General features: G+C 37.6%; 1 long non-coding RNA gene across 1 annotated transcript in view; it reads right to left on the bottom strand.

The window, feature by feature from the left end:
* Positions 1-15396: 15396 nt before the first annotated feature.
* The window catches only part of LOC129521155 (uncharacterized), a 273692-nt gene continuing 272063 nt past the window's right edge, over positions 15397-17025 (bottom strand). Inside the window, exon 5 of the long non-coding RNA XR_008666777.1 lies at positions 15397-15481. This is a non-coding gene — a long non-coding RNA (uncharacterized LOC129521155). The remainder of the gene's footprint in view (positions 15482-17025) is intronic.

Here is a 17025-nt window from a genome sequence, read left to right as displayed (position 1 = left end):
TTTTTCATTTTCCTTGAAGTCTTGTATTGCTATCTTTGAAGTATCAGTCACCTCCTCCAGTCTTTATTAACTGAATTTGGGAGAAAAATACCTTCTATCAGCCCTGTTAGGGACTCTTAGGCTTTCTCAGACGTTCTATGGATATGCCTGCTCCATATTTCTTGCTCCTTCTTGGAACAGAATTCTTAAGCATGTATGCCTTCTTTAGATCCCATAATGTACCCAGGCCACTTGCTCACAGCCTCCCTGTTGCTTTCCCAATGGCAGAGAAAAAGCTCAATTTTGTAGTCTCTCCCTGGCATGCAGATTTTCTGTGTGTGCTCACTCGTTACCTGTCTAAGCTCATTCTTGTTGCCACAAGGAGTATGCACAGAGAGCCAGTCATAGGGTGGGAGTGCTTGTGGGTGAGGTATGCAGAATGCTGTGGATGCCCATTGTACAATTGGGGGAATCTGAGGGCAAGGCATTCCATCAGCTCATTAGTGATGTTCTTTTTTTTTTTTAATTTTTATTTTTATTTATGATAGTCACAGAGAGAGAGAGAGAGAGAGAGGCAGAGACACAGGCAGAGGGAGAAGCAGGCTCCATGCACCGGGAGCCCGACGTGGGATTCGATCCCGGGTCTCCAGGATCGCGCCCTGGGCCAAAGGCAGGCGCCAAACCACTGCGCCACCCAGGGTTCCCCATTAGTGATGTTCTTGATGGAGTTTATAATGCAGTTAGTAGGATTTATGTTCCTTTAATGCTCTTCAAAAGTACTATCTCCCACCCAAATCTTAGTAGTCTGAATGGGATAAGAGAGAGTCTCTTTGGCAGCATCCCACACAGCTGGAGAAGCCTAGCATTCACCCACACACTCCTCCTCATGGAAGAAATCATGGGCTGAGAAGATTTCTCTTGGTCCTGAGCACCTTGGGGGAGGGGTCATATGTGTAAATTGGGCAAACAGTTCCTTATATACAACCAAATTTATAGTTTTTTGCTCCATCAGTGTCCTGGAACTTCTTTCATGGAACCTGAAAAGCTCTCTAATCTATAAGTGACTTTCTAAAATGGTATTCTCCAAGGGCTTCCAGATATGGCCAAGAAGAGTTAGAACTAGTTCACTGACCACTTTGGTGTCCTCAGCCAAGACCAATATCTATCTGCCTGTTACCCAGTGTAAGGGTATGAGAGACTACTTGATGCCTTGTATTATGCTGGATCCCATAGATATCACAAAGACATATCTGTTCATGGATGCCAAACTATTGTTGTTGAAGAGGATATGATGAAGGATATCTTATTCATCCATGTAGGTAATATTACTCCTTAATGCCTTACTTTAAAGTAATTATCAAATAATAGGATATCTATGTCTGCTTGGGATGCTATAACAAAATATGATAGACTATATAGCTTAAATAGCAGACTTTTATTTCTCCAGTTATGGAGGTTCAGAGGCCCAAGAGCAGGGTGCTGGTGAATTCAGTGACAGATAAGAGACATTTTCTTGATTTGCAGTATGCTGTCTTCTTCCCTTCTCACATGTTGGAGACAGAGAGAGCTCTGGTCTCCTCCTCTTCTTATAATGGCACTACTTGCATCATGGTGTCCCACCCTCATGAACTTATCTAAACCTAGTTACATTCCAAAGCCTCAGCTCCAAATTACATCACTTTGCAGAATAGGGCTTCAACATATGAATTTTGCAGGCACACATTTAGTCCATACCATAGGAAAAAAATCAGCCTTCAACACATACTCACGATGCTTTCTGAAAGATAGTAGGGTTTCGTTTTGTTTTGTTTGTTTTCCCCAGAGGATTTTTTGGTCTACTTCATTCTTGACTTCTTCAGCACATGACACTGTTAATTAAGGTCATCTGAATATGGAAAAGGGCTTAGCATGGTTAGGGTGAACAGAACAGGAGTCAGAAACTAAAATGGGTAGTTTCACTGGCATGTAGATGGCTGTACTAGCAGATATACCCTGTCATGCCCAAGCTATGCTTTTTCTCCTTTGTAAGTACTAATACCTCATGTATCAGTTACATAGTGACACATTAATGCTGTTCAACAAACCACTCCAAATATTAATGGCTTAAAACAACAATAATCTGTTCTCATACATATGCAGGTCAGCCGGTGATCTACTAATCTAGACTGAATCCAGCTAGGTGGCTCCGCTTTAAGGCATAGGTCCGGTTGGGTTTGGTTTACTCAGTTCATTCTGGCTAACAGGGAAGCAGGGACACTCTTCTATGGAGATGGCAGACATACAAAGATGACAAGTACAGAAATAATAATGCCATTTCTGGCCTAGGCTCAGCACTATCCTCCACACGTAATTAGATAATACAAGATACACAGCTAATGTCAAAATCAAAACTAAGGAAAGAGCATCATGTTCCAGATAAGGTCATAGAAGAATATGGATGTAAAAAAGGATGAAGAACTGGAGACAAATTTTTAATCTACCACAGTATATATTCTGGCCTCAATTACTCACTTGCAAACCCTCCCCCATGTGAAAACCAAACACCTTCTTCCCAGAACCTTTAAAAATCTTATGCCACATAATATTAGTCTCAAAGTCCAGTATCTTGTAAGCAACATCAGTCCAGATGAGGTCCTTTTTGGTCTGGAAACTGAGTTAAAATGGCTAGTTATTTCCCCAAAACACAACACACACTGCTGGAACAGAGAAAGCCTCCCCATTTGAAAAGGAGAAGAATGAAGAATGAGATATGTAGACATTGATCTATAATAATTTTGAAATCCCATTGGGAAAATTTTTCCAGGAATTCTTCTTCTAGAGACAGGTATAGTCCTTGATAAAATCCCAATTCTCCTTCTAAGCAGTGGTTCCCCAGTCTAATACTCTCCTGGTCCGTTGCTCTACCCAGTTGAGTATCCTTTCCCCAATTATCTTTCTTGGCCATTTCTAAAAATAATTTTGTCTCAAATGCTCTTTAGGGAAGCTGAGCAGCTTTCTCAGACTCTTTCTTGCTTATAGACACATGGGAATCCAGAGGACTTCTTACATTTCCAGCAGGCCCAGTCCTCTTCAATCCTGGATTTCAGTACTTTTGCCAATCAAATTTCTCAAAAATATTGTGAATATTCTGTATTTTTTCCAGTATATTTCATGGGCCCAAAAAAGCAATCACAATTTTTTTCTAATGCACACTTCTCTTTCTCTTCTTAACCTTGGAATCACTAGGCTTCTCTGGAACTATGCCTGTAAACTTTCATATTGTGACTATTTTCCCCAAAATACTTTATTTATTTATTTATTTATTTATTTATTTATTTATTTATTTATGTTAAAAAAATTTGCTCCTAAGGATCAAAAAACCAGAGTATTTTATCCAAAAGTAAAATATTAACCTTCTAACATACATGACCTGATTCTTTTGTATAATTCAAAATGTGTATGTTAAAAATTAAGCTCACCAGGTTCATAGGAAATTGTTACTAATGTTAGTGTTTTATGTATCATAAGTAAACAGTTGAAAAAATCAGGCTTTTTTACCGGGAAAGCCTTTCTTTAGGTGCTCTTTTTTATAGCTGGAGGAGCTCTATTAGGCACCTCCTTAATTCTCTCAGATATCTTAAATAAATGATGTGAAAGCCAAACTCTGATTTGCTCTATGCTTCAAGGCTGTATACTAATATTGATTTAATTTTCTCTCCCATCCTATATCTTAATCTGAGAACCTTTGACTGGTTGGAGAAGCTGAAGATGAGGAATAGTTTAATTTTCAAAGCCAGTAATCTCTGGATTTATAACATTCTGCTTACAAACTGGTAAATTCTTTTCTGATCTCATCTCTTTCTTGTAGAAATAGATTACAGTTGACTTTTGAACAACACAGATTTCAACTGCATGAAACAATACAGATTTCAACCCATTTTCAATGGGGTCCACTCATAATGTAGATTTTTTAAAAATCAATACAGTATAGTACTGTTAATGTATTTTCTTTCCTTATGATTGTCTTAATATTTTCTTTTCTCTAGTTTACTTTATTGTAAGAATACAGCATATAATATACATATATTCATATGTCTATATAAGACATACAAAATATGTGTCAATTGAATGTTTATTATATTGGTAAGGCTTCTGGTCAACAGCAGGTTATTTGTAGTTAAATTTGGGGGGAGTCAAAAGTTATACATGGATATTCTACTGTGCAGGGGGTCAGCACACCTATCCCCTGCATTGTTTGAGGGCCAACTGTTTATGCAATCTAAAAGAGACCAGCTCACATTTTTTATATTTTGCTTAGAAACTATCTTGCCCAAGACTACAATTTTGCTTAGAAACTATCTTGCCCTAGTGAAGCACAATTTTTAATTGTACTTTTAATTTCAAGAATTATGAGTGGTTCCAACAGAAAGGGCATTTGCTTCTTTATTGCTAAATCCTTAATACTAGAATGAAAATGCACCATTATTCTATAGCTTCTAGCTTAACACTGATGAATAAGTATATGTTATTGTCAATGCACTCTGAAAGGTACCTTTCATTTGCTACTCATTTTCATGGCAGAAACTCTAATTTGGATGAACAGGAGATTAAGGGCTCATGATGAAAGATCACTTCCTATCTTCTCATTGTCACAATATTGGAACTGACACTAGATTCTCAAAATGCTCCTCTTGTTTACAGTCACTCAGATAGAAGCTCTAATGAGTCCTAGGCCACCCTTCATAAGTGCTCCCATATTTTGAAACAATGAAGAACTCTATATTCCTATTGCTCTTGAAACTTCCACCACCCTTGATCTGAGAGCCCCATTTATACCATTCACTGGATGGGCAATCTTTATGGTCTTTGTTGAATGGCCTATGGAACCAATTTTCTCATCCTCCCCATTAGTATTTGATCATTGTTATTCTGTCATCCTGTACCAACTCACAAAGAAATAATTGAAGGCATTCTAAATTTGGGGTATCATCTAATGATATATTTTTGTGGGCTTATTTACAGTGTGGTGATCTACACATCCATATTTTGGTTCATATGTTTATATTACCATAAGATGGTTGCAAAGGGGCTACTCAACTTGAAAATGTTGCAATAAATGAGCAAGTCTTTTCTAGTCCAACTCTGTCACCTTGGGTTTTATTACTTAATCCAAATTATCTAATTATTTGGGCTTAGAAGATAATTAAAATGAAAATGGAAAATAATTAGAATAAATTTAATCAAAGATGTGTAAATCTTCTGTACTGTACTGAAGAGCACAAAAATTTACTGAGAAAGTCAAGAAGATGGAAACAAATGGAGAAATGTAAAAGATTTATAGACTAAAAGACTCAGTATTTTTAAGATATCACTTCTCCCTAGATGGATTAATAATATTTGCTTTCTCTGCAATTTGGAATGTCTTCTTAATTTGTAAATAACATTTCTGATTTCCTCTAAACTGATGTGTTGGTAGTTTTTCAAATGAGCCATCAATATGTTCCAGAAACAGAAATAATATCAAATTAAGCCAACTCTGAGTTTGTTTTGTCATTCCTATCCCTGTAGGGTAGTAATAGTAACCTACCTCATGGAATTTCTGTGAATTAAGTTAAATTAGATAATGCAAGCTACTTAGGATAGTTCATGGCACATACTGAGAATTCAATAAATCTGTACTATCTAACAGGGGGAAAAAGGGCAACAGATGTAAATGGGAGATGGACACAACGCTTTTGTGCCTTACATAAAATTGGCTATGAAATTATTAGGCAAGATCAGTTTCAGGGAGTCAGATATAGAAAATTTATCTAAACAAATACAAAAAAAGACTAATTTGGAGAAAAGTGAGCCACTTACCTATAGCATAATGTTAGGATTCAATCCAGAAAGAAGAACCACTATGACTGATAAGAAATGAGGGCTCTATTTTAGAACTTACTGAACTGTGAGTGCTGGTAATAACATCTATGGAAATGTGTTGTCTCTGTGTCTGGTAGGATTGGCTGGAGCACGGGATGTAAGCAGGGCACACATATAAGATTAAAAAGGTGGGCATGAAGTGGATTGAAAGGAAAGGCAAATTGGAATCTGAAAGAATAAAGAGGAACGAACCAACAAGACAAACTGGAAACTGCCCACAGCTATCTCTCATTGCATCTAAGCAAAGAATGATCTATGCTTATGCATATTCTGGTCATTATATCTATATTACCATAACAGGATGCAAAGGAGCTATCTAACTTGAAAATTTTGCCATGTGGTAACCTGCATATAAAGCTTGCACACTTGACTTCAAAGTTGTATATGTTCCTGACCTGGGTCTCAGAGAAGCTGAAGGAGAACATCCAGAAAAAGCCAAAGGAGCTGCAGACCCTGCTCCTGCTGGAAATAAACAAAATAAATCTGTAGATCAAAGTCAATGTATGTAAATCGTAGCCATTTGGGGTCCTGTGACGACCTTCAAGCAAAGTAGCTGATGCTTCTCTTCCATTTTTCAAATCTTGCATAATTTTTCTTGTAGCCAATCCTAACCTGCAACCATACAAGGAAGAGAATTCTGGGAAATACATTTCAACTTAGCTAAATTGTCACATACAAAACCATCACAAGTGGATAGAGAACCATAGACTTCTTTTCAATAAGACCATTTTTCAACCTCTGTGGTAAATTATCCTGTCTTGTTTTAATCATTGAATATTAAATCTTGTGACAAAGATTTAAGAATAAATGCTTTACATGAGTGTGAGATATTAAAGAACTATCATATATTGACAAATATAAGAGAAGTTAGCTTTCATTTTATTGTGGATCAGATTTATTTCTCAACACATCTCACATTACCATAATCCTCACAACTGCATTGTAGATTTTTCTCAATTTACTATGTGTTTCACTTAAAAACCAGGCTCAGAGGTGAAATAAGTTCCAAAGAACCCAGAATACAGGCTGAAACTTAAATCTGAACATGGGTCTTTGATATCAAGATCATGCATTTTCTACTGGATTACAATGAGAAGGAAGACACTGTAGTTAAAAATGTTAAGAAAAAATATCAAGAATTTTCTACAAGCTTGAACAAGTTAGTGGCAGGTATGTAGAAGCAATGATAATTAGATAGCTTTAAAATAACTCAATTTGAAAAGGCATTCCACCCAGAGAAGAGAAAGTTGATAGAGTGGTCTTCACATATATGAAAGAGCCTTACTTGTATGATTGATTGCATGGTTGTCAAAAAGCTGATGACTCTGTGATTAACAGAAGATACTGACTCATACATGCAAAGGATATAAGTTATCTTAACACAAGTAAAAGATACGTAATTTACTACAAGCAGGCAGCTATACAAGCCAGGCAAAACACTGGCACACCCAGTCTGAGAGACAAGCCAAGCTCACTGACTCAAGTCCTCATGAAACAGCCTTTCTACTTGGATACTACTTAATCTGAGCATCACATCCTTCAAACAGACTTCATTTGTCATTCTCAAAGGTTTTGCAACCTCTGACTATTACAGCTGTTATTCAAACTGTGCTTGACTCCTCACCAGGTTCAAGAAGTTTGTAAAAACCTCTGCACATGTCTGAGTTAAATTTTTCCAGGCATAGCACGTTCCTAGTTTGCCCAGTTTTTAGGCTTGCCCATGATCCATTCTCCTAGAAGTTTCCATATCCAAAAATGAGTGGGTAGAAAAGAGGAAATGATCTTAAACTCTGAAACTACAGGTCTAATTAAGACATTTTATGATAGTGAGACTTTTAAGAGACAGGAATGAGGATTATAGAATCTATGACATAAGTCTTTTTTAAATAGAAAAGGCCCTTTTCTCTCAGTTTGCTTTAACTCCTCCAAATCCCTTCCAAAATTTTATTCATTCACTTATTTAATCATTCACTTAAAAGAAATTTATTGAATGCTCACCGTATATCAGGTACTGTGTGGATGTCAAAAAACTGAAGACTTGACTAGGTTTCAGGAAGAGAATATAAAAACCCCTCTAGGTATACACCAAATAAAATTATCAGACTTCTACACATGATATTTTTTCCATCAGAACACATCTGTAATTTGATACTTCTGCTTCCTTTGTAACATAATTTTTCTCTATAAGAAATTTTCATAAATTTGTGTGTAGTTTCTTTGTTGCCTGCAAATGTGGATTCCATGTGGACTAAGACTTGGCTACCTCCATATTAAGTTTATAAGCAAATTATTCATAGAAAAAGTATTTTCAACATTATGGGGGCCATTTAGAAATACTTTTTCTCAATAAATATCTCACTTTAACAATCTGCTAGAATTAGTTTTTAAATTTTCTGTTCAAGCAAAATGTAGCAGTCATGTTTTGTGAAATAATTATGAACACTTTGTACAGATGCAGAGATGTGCATGACCATTTTATATTACTTTTCACCCTTTTAGTCCTTTTGTCCCTTTCCAGGATATGTGCAAATATTAAACTAAGTGCCTACCATATTCCACATACTTTATAGATGCTGATTAACACTGTCCTCCTTGCTTTAATAGCTTTCTGGGAACTCTTCTAGGTCTAAGTAGACTTGTATGTACCCTCCTTTCCTATGACTTCTTTTCTCACTATTCATTCTAGTAGTATGGAAATTTCCTGCTTTGAATTTTTGCCTGTGAAACTTATAAATAGTTACACATGGTTTTTAACAACAACATCAGGAACAAGAAAAGCAATCTCTCAACTCATTAAAGACAAATGCTTTTAATCATTTTAACTATTTCTTGTAGTATTTTCTTCCATATCCCTAAATATACATTGAAGATTTTCTTGACTTTTGTGGTTTTAGATATTATCTATTGACTTCTTACTTTGGAAAATGAAAACCTCTCTCCTTTATACCACCTGCAACTTTTCTTTAGGCATACACTTGTCCATGCACACACACCTCTCCTTACATCAACTTCCCAATAGCCATGTAATAAGTTTTGGTGGCAGTAATATTCAATTTTAATATTAAAGCAATATTAACAGCATCATGGTTCAGCTGTATAATATTATGATGATCCCATGTACATTCTTTTATATCTACTTTTTCCCCTTATCTCCTTTCTTACTTACTTTTCTTTCTCTGCATACTGCTCTCCTGTGAAGGTTTCCAGTTTCTTACACCCCAGATCTGCTCCCTACTTCACTGACACTATTCTGCTGGTAACCACAGACCCTTGTAACTTCCTAAGAACAAATGGAAGGGAAATTTCTTGAGATTTTGCATATCTGATGTTGTCTTTATTATTATACTTGCATTTGATTGAGAATTCAACTGAATATGAGAATTCTATATATACTCTTTTAAAATGATTTCCCTGGGGTGCCTGGGTGGCTCAGTTGACTAGGCAACGGACATCAGCTCAGGTCATGACCTCAGGGTCCTGGGATGGAGCCCTGCATCAGTTTCCACATTCAGCAAGGAGTCTGCTTGAGATTCTCTCTTCCTCTTCCCCTCCCCTCATTCATGCCCCCCCCCCGCAAATAAAAATTTAAAAACCAAAATAAAATAAAGTAAAATAAAATAAAATAATTTCCCTCAGAGTTTTGAAGGCATTTCTACTTTTTCACCCTAGTGTCCAGAATTAGTTTTGAGGAGTCTGATGTTATTATGATTCCCAACACTTTTATGAAAACTGTTTTTTGTTTTTTCTCACAAAGTTCTACTTACTTATTTATTTTTTTAAAGAGAGAGCAAACACATGAGTGTGGGAGAGGCAGAGGGAGGGAGGGAGAGAGGGGGAGGCAGAGAGAGAGAGAGAGAGAGAGAGAGAGAAAGAGAGAGAGAGAGAGAATCCCAGGCAGACTCCATGCCTGGCATGGAGCCAGACACATGGCTAGATCTCATCACTGTGAGATGATGATTTGAGCAGAAGTTAAGAGTTTGAAATTTCACTGACTGAATCACCCAGGAACCCCTATCATAAAGTTTTAGAATCATCTTTTTGGGACCAGTTATATGCCAAGATCTTCTTAACAACAGTCCCTTTCAATCTGAAAATTATATCCTTAAATCCTAGAAAATGTTTTAAAATAATATATTTGAAAATTTTCTATCTTTAATTTTTTTTCCTATCGTCACCTTTTTAACCTGTTATTTATTTATTTATTTATTTATTTATTTATTTATTTATTTAAAGATTTTATTTATTTATTTATGAGAGACATAGAGAGAAAGAGAGTCAGAGACACAGGCAGACGGAGAAGCAGGCTCCTTGTGGGGAGCCCGATGCGGGATTCGATCCCAGGTAGCCAGGGTCACGCCCTGGGCTGAAGGCGGCGCTAAACCACTGAGCCACCTGGGCTTCCCTTAACCTCTATTTTTTAATGTTCATCACCTACAGTGAACTCCTAACTTTATTTTATATCTTTTCTTACATTTGGAGAGATTTGGTAAACTTCATAATTTAATCCTTTAGATGCTTTGTCCCTGCAGTTGTTTCTAAGAGTACTTATGTTCTTTTCCCTTTTCTTCTTATTTCAAGGTCGCAGCATCTTCAATATTTATTTGAACACATTACATACAAAATTTAATAAAAAATTTCTACTCTCTGAACTGTTTCATGATTCTTCAAACTTCTTTTGTCATCGTTTCTTTTCTTTTTTTTTTTTTTTTGTCATCGGTTTTTTAATGCTCTCTCTTCCACCTTTATGAGACTCTTTTTTTGCCTTCGTATTTCTGGGGTCCTTGGTTTTCTGTTGATATTTCAGTTGGGGTATTAAGAAGTTGCTTGAATGCTCTTCTTCTACAGCCTAGGCTTATTTACTGGTTCTCTGCGATGTAAGGTGATCAGCATAGACCATTATGCTCAATACCTCTAGAATTTCTTCTACCAAAAGGAATGCTTTACTTTCCTGTCTGGGAGATATGGTCTGGCTACCACTGTTCTCAGATTCAAGGAGGGAAGGAGTCTCTTTCAGAATGTAAATTTTTCACTTAATCTCACTGTTTTCAACACAAGACTCTCCATCTTCTTTGGTACAGACTCATCAGGGATTAAACCTTTGGTTTTAACCACTCTAGAAGATATTATGTGATCTGGGTCCTAGGGATGGAAACGTAAAGTATACTATAACCCTTATAGCAGAAACATGCCTATCCACATTAGTACAAGGTATTTTTAAGCAGAATTGCAATTGACTCAATCTCCAAATTGGGGATGTAATGTCCTTGAATGGCTCAGCACAGCAATTGCAAGTTCATATAGAACAACATACAAGAAAGTTGCAAAATTAATATAAAATAATATCAGGAAATTTTAGAGTTATATAATTCAATGAACATCAAGTCACAAAAATATAAAATTCTTTACAAATTATCCTAAATTCCTCATAATGCCTCCCAATTCTATTTTATGATCTCTGTGTTCCTACATCATCCTGCAATCCTACTCACTTCCCATAATCTCACTGGTTTTAGAGCTCCACATTTCATTCCTTCCTGCTAAGTCCTTTGGTGTCCCTCCTAGATATTGCTTTTCCTTAATCCCCAGGCAATGCCAGATCTCCCTTTCTCTTATAACTTCCATCTTAATGAGGACATGTTTCTTCATTCTCTGTCAGTATCATATTTATTAATATGCTTAAAAAAGAAAAATCTAAGAGTACGCCCAGAAACAGAGGACAGAAATCCCTTTCAATTTCAAGACAGAATAATATTTAACCTAGATTCACTGTAGTTTCCCTTTCTGGTTTTATGATAATCTAAAATTCCCTTTCCTTGGAAATCTTTAAGCAGAGAAGAGGGCCAAACTTTAACTTATCTCTCCTCCTGAAATCTCTACACTAGAGCCGGTATCTGATCCAATTAATGGTCCAGAGTATATAAGGTAGGTAACTGCCAATCTACACCATGGCTTCTGGTATTCATTGAGGCCATTTGAAGTGCCCACTTAAGAAAGACCTTAGTTCAAATCCTGTGTAGATAAAAAGAACTTATAAATGTATTGAAGAGGATGGATTGTGAAAGAAAATAAAGTCTCTCTCTCTCTCTCTCTGTCTCTCTCTCTCTCTCTCTCTCTCACACACACACACACACACACACACACACACACACCTTCTACCTTTGGCAGTTAAAAATCATGACTAAATGCTTCTTAGTAGCTCCCAGTTGCTATGAGGGTGTGAAGAAAGATAGCTGATCTCTAAGGTAACAAGGGACCAAGTCAAATAAAGCCTATAGATTAAAGTCAACACTTTTACATTAAAGTGAAAATGGTATCCTGCACTGGCTCTGAAGTATAGGTGTCTTGTAATCTCTATGACCAACAGCCTTAACCAAACAGGTTGCATTTAGAGCATCGTAGTTCAAAACTTCCAGCCAAACTCTCAGTTTGTTCTCCTGCTAAATCTTTGCTTAGAATTATATGAGTAAATGTTTGAAATTCAAGAGAATTTGAGACATAAAAGACAAGGAGTTTTTAAGAAAGAGACTTCTGTTTGTACTTGGGCTGGTGGAGGAAGGCCAGGAGTTGGGGTCATGCCTTTCCCTGATGTGTCTTTTTTATATTTTATTTTATTTTATTTTAGAGAGAGAGAGAATGAGTGAAAGAAGGAAAGAGGGAGGGGGAGAGAGAGGGAGAATGAAAGAATAAGAAAGAGATAATCCCAAGAAGGCTCCATGCGTAGTCTGGAGCCTGACATGGGGCTTGATCTCAAGACCCTGAGATCATGACCTGAGTGGAAATCAGGAGTCAGATGCTTAATCAACTGAGCCCCCCAGGTATTCCCCTGATATATCTTTAAATAGAACTAAGGCCCTGATGTTGAATATTTCAGATGTTATGGTCTGTGGTGGTTTCCTTTCATCAACATGTTTCTGACTATACAGGGTACAAATACAAATAATATATGATTCTGCACACATATATATTTCCTTCTTTCTCTCTCGCCATCTCATTCATTCTTTCCATCTTTTCAATTTACCTGAAAATCAGAAGACTTATGAGTCCTTAGCTGTTATCACTTGACAACTGTGAGAATCAGAAGAATCACCGAACCTCTGTGAGCCTAATTCCCACTCTGTAAAATGGGAATAATCACCATACTATTTTAACATCAGGGTTGAGGATCAAATATGACATTCATGAAAGCATCATACACTAAAAAGTGTTATTAATATTCTTCAGAGTTTGAAGAAAAGAAGGATTTATAGGCATGTGAATGGCAAAGGTACCAACCTAGCATCACTAAGGAAGAGATGTCTATGTTTAAGCTCATTTTTTAAAGTACAAATTTTAGATTGGATTCTCTTCTAATTTTGACAGAACTTGGAAAATGTCAGACCCAGTGATATTTAATACCAACCAAATTTGGTAATGTTATGATAGCAAATAGTATGAAGATGCATTTTAATTACTAATTCTTTCCTTTAATTCGTCAAAAAGAATATTAATTATAACAGCCAATGTTTCCTGGGTGTGTACTATATTCTAGGCAGTGTTCTTTTTTTTTAAAGATTTTATTTATTTATTTATTTATTTATTTATTTATTCATTCATTCATTCATTCATTCATTCATGAGGGACACAGAGAGAGTGGCAGAGACACAGGCAGAGGGAGAAGCAGGCTCCCTGAGGGGAGCCCAATGTAGGACTCAATCTCAGGACCCAATAATCATGCCCTGAGCCAAAGGCAGATGCTCGCTCAACCACTGACCCACCCATGTACCCCTGTAGGCAATGTTCTAAGCAACTTATGTGTATCATCTCATTAGACCATTATAATAGTCTGAAGAGGTACTGTTTCCATTATAATAGCCCTAAGAGGTACTGTTTCCACTTTACTGATGAAGAAACTGAAGCACAAAAAAGCAAGTATTCACCTGATGGAGAAGCAACAGTGTCAGGGTTGGGACCCAGACATCAGCCCGGAGTCTGGATTCATAACAGGTAGACTATATGACTTCCTAATTTAATGGGGCACTATCTACTGAGCGAATCGTTCATCAGTGGAAGTTGGGACGAAAAGACGCTAAGACACAAACTATCTTCCCCACCAGTGGAGAAAGGGAGGCTGTCTCTTATAACACCACTGAAAGATTGTCACCCAGCCTCTGTCAAGCTGACATGTTCAAAACTCAGCTGGTCAGCCTGAGCCAGCTCTGAGTGGTATCAAAACAAGGTGAAGGAGGTTTCCTGGCAACTAGAGCCGCAACCTTGGCCTAACAGCCTGGGTCCTCAATTTTTCTTTCCTCAATTCCCTCAGACATGTCTTTCTTCCTTTTGCCAGATCTCTTCCTCTTGCCTTCCACGAGATAGATAAAAAGCACTGAAGCTTGTTTTCTGAGGCCAGAGATAAGTTACCTTTAAAATTTGATATTCTATTGTCTGTTAGAATTTCCCCCCACCCTTTCTTAAATAAATATAGGTTGCTCATTTTTAAAAAGTAAAAGAAAATTCCATTCCCTTCTATTTGTTTATCATTTTGGAAAAGGTTGGGCATACCCTTTGAGAAAAACTGTTTTGGGACACTCGGGTCAAAGATCCCTATCCTAAGTTCTACTTTCAGATGGGGTCCTGGGACCCCTCTTCCCCGGCTTCCCTGCAGCAGCGGCAGGTGAGTGACAATGGAGTCAAGCATCAAGGACAAAAGAGGCACCTTATTCCTGATGCTGTTTTTCTCCCAGGTAAAATGAGAAATCAAATCCTCTCCTCTCCCTGCAGCACTGTCCTCTCTGAACATGACATTAACTTCCACAAACGAGCCTGGTGGTAAAGGGGTGATTAGCTAGATAGGCCTTAACAGCTGGGCTCCAGGAGATGGAAGCGAGGTGGAGGAGGGGCATTATCAGGCTCGGGCCTTGTAGTTCTATCAACAGCGGCAGCAGCAGCAGATGAAAAGCTTCTAGAGGTGGGGGCAGGGGAGAGCCCAGATTGTAAACATCTCTTGCCTGTTGCCTAGAAGCAGTGGCAGCAAACAATCCAAAGACTGCTCCTAGGTTTTCAAAATTTCCTTTATACGCAGGGCTCTGTTTCTTTTTAAAATGTGCGGCCATTTTATAAGGTCATAAGCACACATGCGACGTGCGCATATATCCTAATAATTTCCTAGTCACCATATGTAATTGCTTACCTAAAGTGCTCAATTATTGTTTAACAAAACCTTGTTAACGTTAGTCCATTAATCCCGGGGCTTTTGTAAGCCTTTTAATGACTACTCTATATTTAGGCACTCATATTTGTAAGAATCAACAGAAAGCACAAGATAGGCGGCTTTGTTTATTGGGAAATTCGGTAATTCCTGAATGAGAGTTTTCTGAAAGAAGCCGGAATGAAGGACAGGAGTTCTGTATTAGAAATCAGTTTAAAATGTGATAACAGTAATATTATAGGCTGTCTCTGCAGAAATGAACTATGAAATACCACACACACATACAGCGAGAAAAGGGCAAGGTAGTAATAGTGGGAGATTTTAATTACCTTACGCATAGGACAGGATTACATCAAGTGGAGGAAGTAGGGCTGGATCTGGTGCAAAACTGCTTTCTAATTCAATGTGTGCGTCAACCTGAAAAGGGAGAAAGGAGTGCCAGGTTAGGATTAAATAACATTTGGGACTCAAAGAAAAGAGAGAATATGGAAAGCAGTGATTAAATCTCATTAAGCGTATGATTTAATCCCAAATAGGAGCTAGCGGTGTTTAGAGACAACACGAAAATTTAGGAAGACAGAAAATAAAATACAGCATATAATCATTAATTCAAAAAGAGACAAGCCACTGAATTAAGGTCAGGGTAAATTGCAAGGAAGTGGTTTTTAAAAACACAGCATCACCCAGAATGCCAGTCCCACTAATAAGTGGTAAAGTTGTTTAGCATTTTATAAGATCAAAGTGAGAAAGTAATGTCTCTAGAATGATGCAGCAAAGAAAAGGTTCCCCCTCCCTTTTTCAAGACCCAAAATTGTTAAAGGAATAGAAAATCAAATCCTCTATACTTTGGAAGAGAACTCTAAAAGGACCCAGGGGAGAAAAAGAGGCAAAGAAATTACCAAATCAGAGGACAAACCTCTTTTATGACATTAAAAGCACACAACTCAGCAAGGCATCCATTGGGCCATTAAGGGGATGAGTGGGAAGTCAGTGACAGATGAGGCCGCCGTTGCTGAGAGCCTGAATGAATTCTCTGCCTGCGTATTTACGAAAGAAGCTGAAGGTCACGTCCCGGAAACCGGGATACATTTTCTTGAGGGGAAAAGTGAAATGTTAAAAGGATTTTATGATCACACAAGAGCAGATAGTTGGGCAATTATAACTATTAAAAGTTGACAGGGCACAAGACCCAGATTAAGTATGTCACAGAAATCTGAAAGAAGTGCAAAGGAAACAGGAAGTGCCTTCAGCTTCATTTCTTGAGAGCGTGCTCAGAAGGAGAGGGAACAATCAGTCGAGCCGGGGACTCTTCTAGAATTAGGTGTTCAAGAGAAATCTTCAGGATTTTTAGAAATCTGGCCACCGACAACTGAGTCACGGTTGCAAAGTGGATGGTGCTGACCCCTGTTTTGCAATCTAGGGAGATACATAATCTAGTAAAGAGTTAATATGAGCTTGGTCACAAATAAAGGCATTTTTCACAGAAATAGGGCATTTGTGCACCATTCCACACAGGCAAAAAGGGATGTAAGCACTGCTTCTAAATTTCGGAGGTTACTTATGATAGTGAGCTTCATCTGTAATCTAGCTGCATTAAGTGAGGTGGTATAAGAGTAAATGAGAACAAATCAGAACTACCCTTAGACCCAAGAGGAATGTGTGTATATGATATGGAAAGGAAGGATTGTGGGAACTACTATCATTACTACTTTCCTCATCACTGTCATCATCAAGGTGACTATTAAGCTCATACTTGCATAGACACTTCAGCAAGGGAACAGGCTGGTTGGTGGGAGTGTCTTTCTCTCCCTGTTGCAGGGTCTGGACTTCACACTGATTCATCTCGTCCTTTTCCGTCATTATGTTACCAATCATCATGTCACCATATTACTTTTAAAGGCCAAAATAAAAATGTTCCACTTCTGAGGCTGTGCTTAAAGTAGACAATTCCATCCACCAGC

This window comes from Nyctereutes procyonoides, unplaced genomic scaffold, assembly GCF_905146905.1.
Source record: "Nyctereutes procyonoides isolate TBG_1078 unplaced genomic scaffold, NYPRO_anot_genome, whole genome shotgun sequence".
Lineage (NCBI taxonomy): Eukaryota > Metazoa > Chordata > Mammalia > Carnivora > Canidae > Nyctereutes > Nyctereutes procyonoides.
This window is presented reverse-complemented; position numbering and strand designations above follow the sequence as displayed.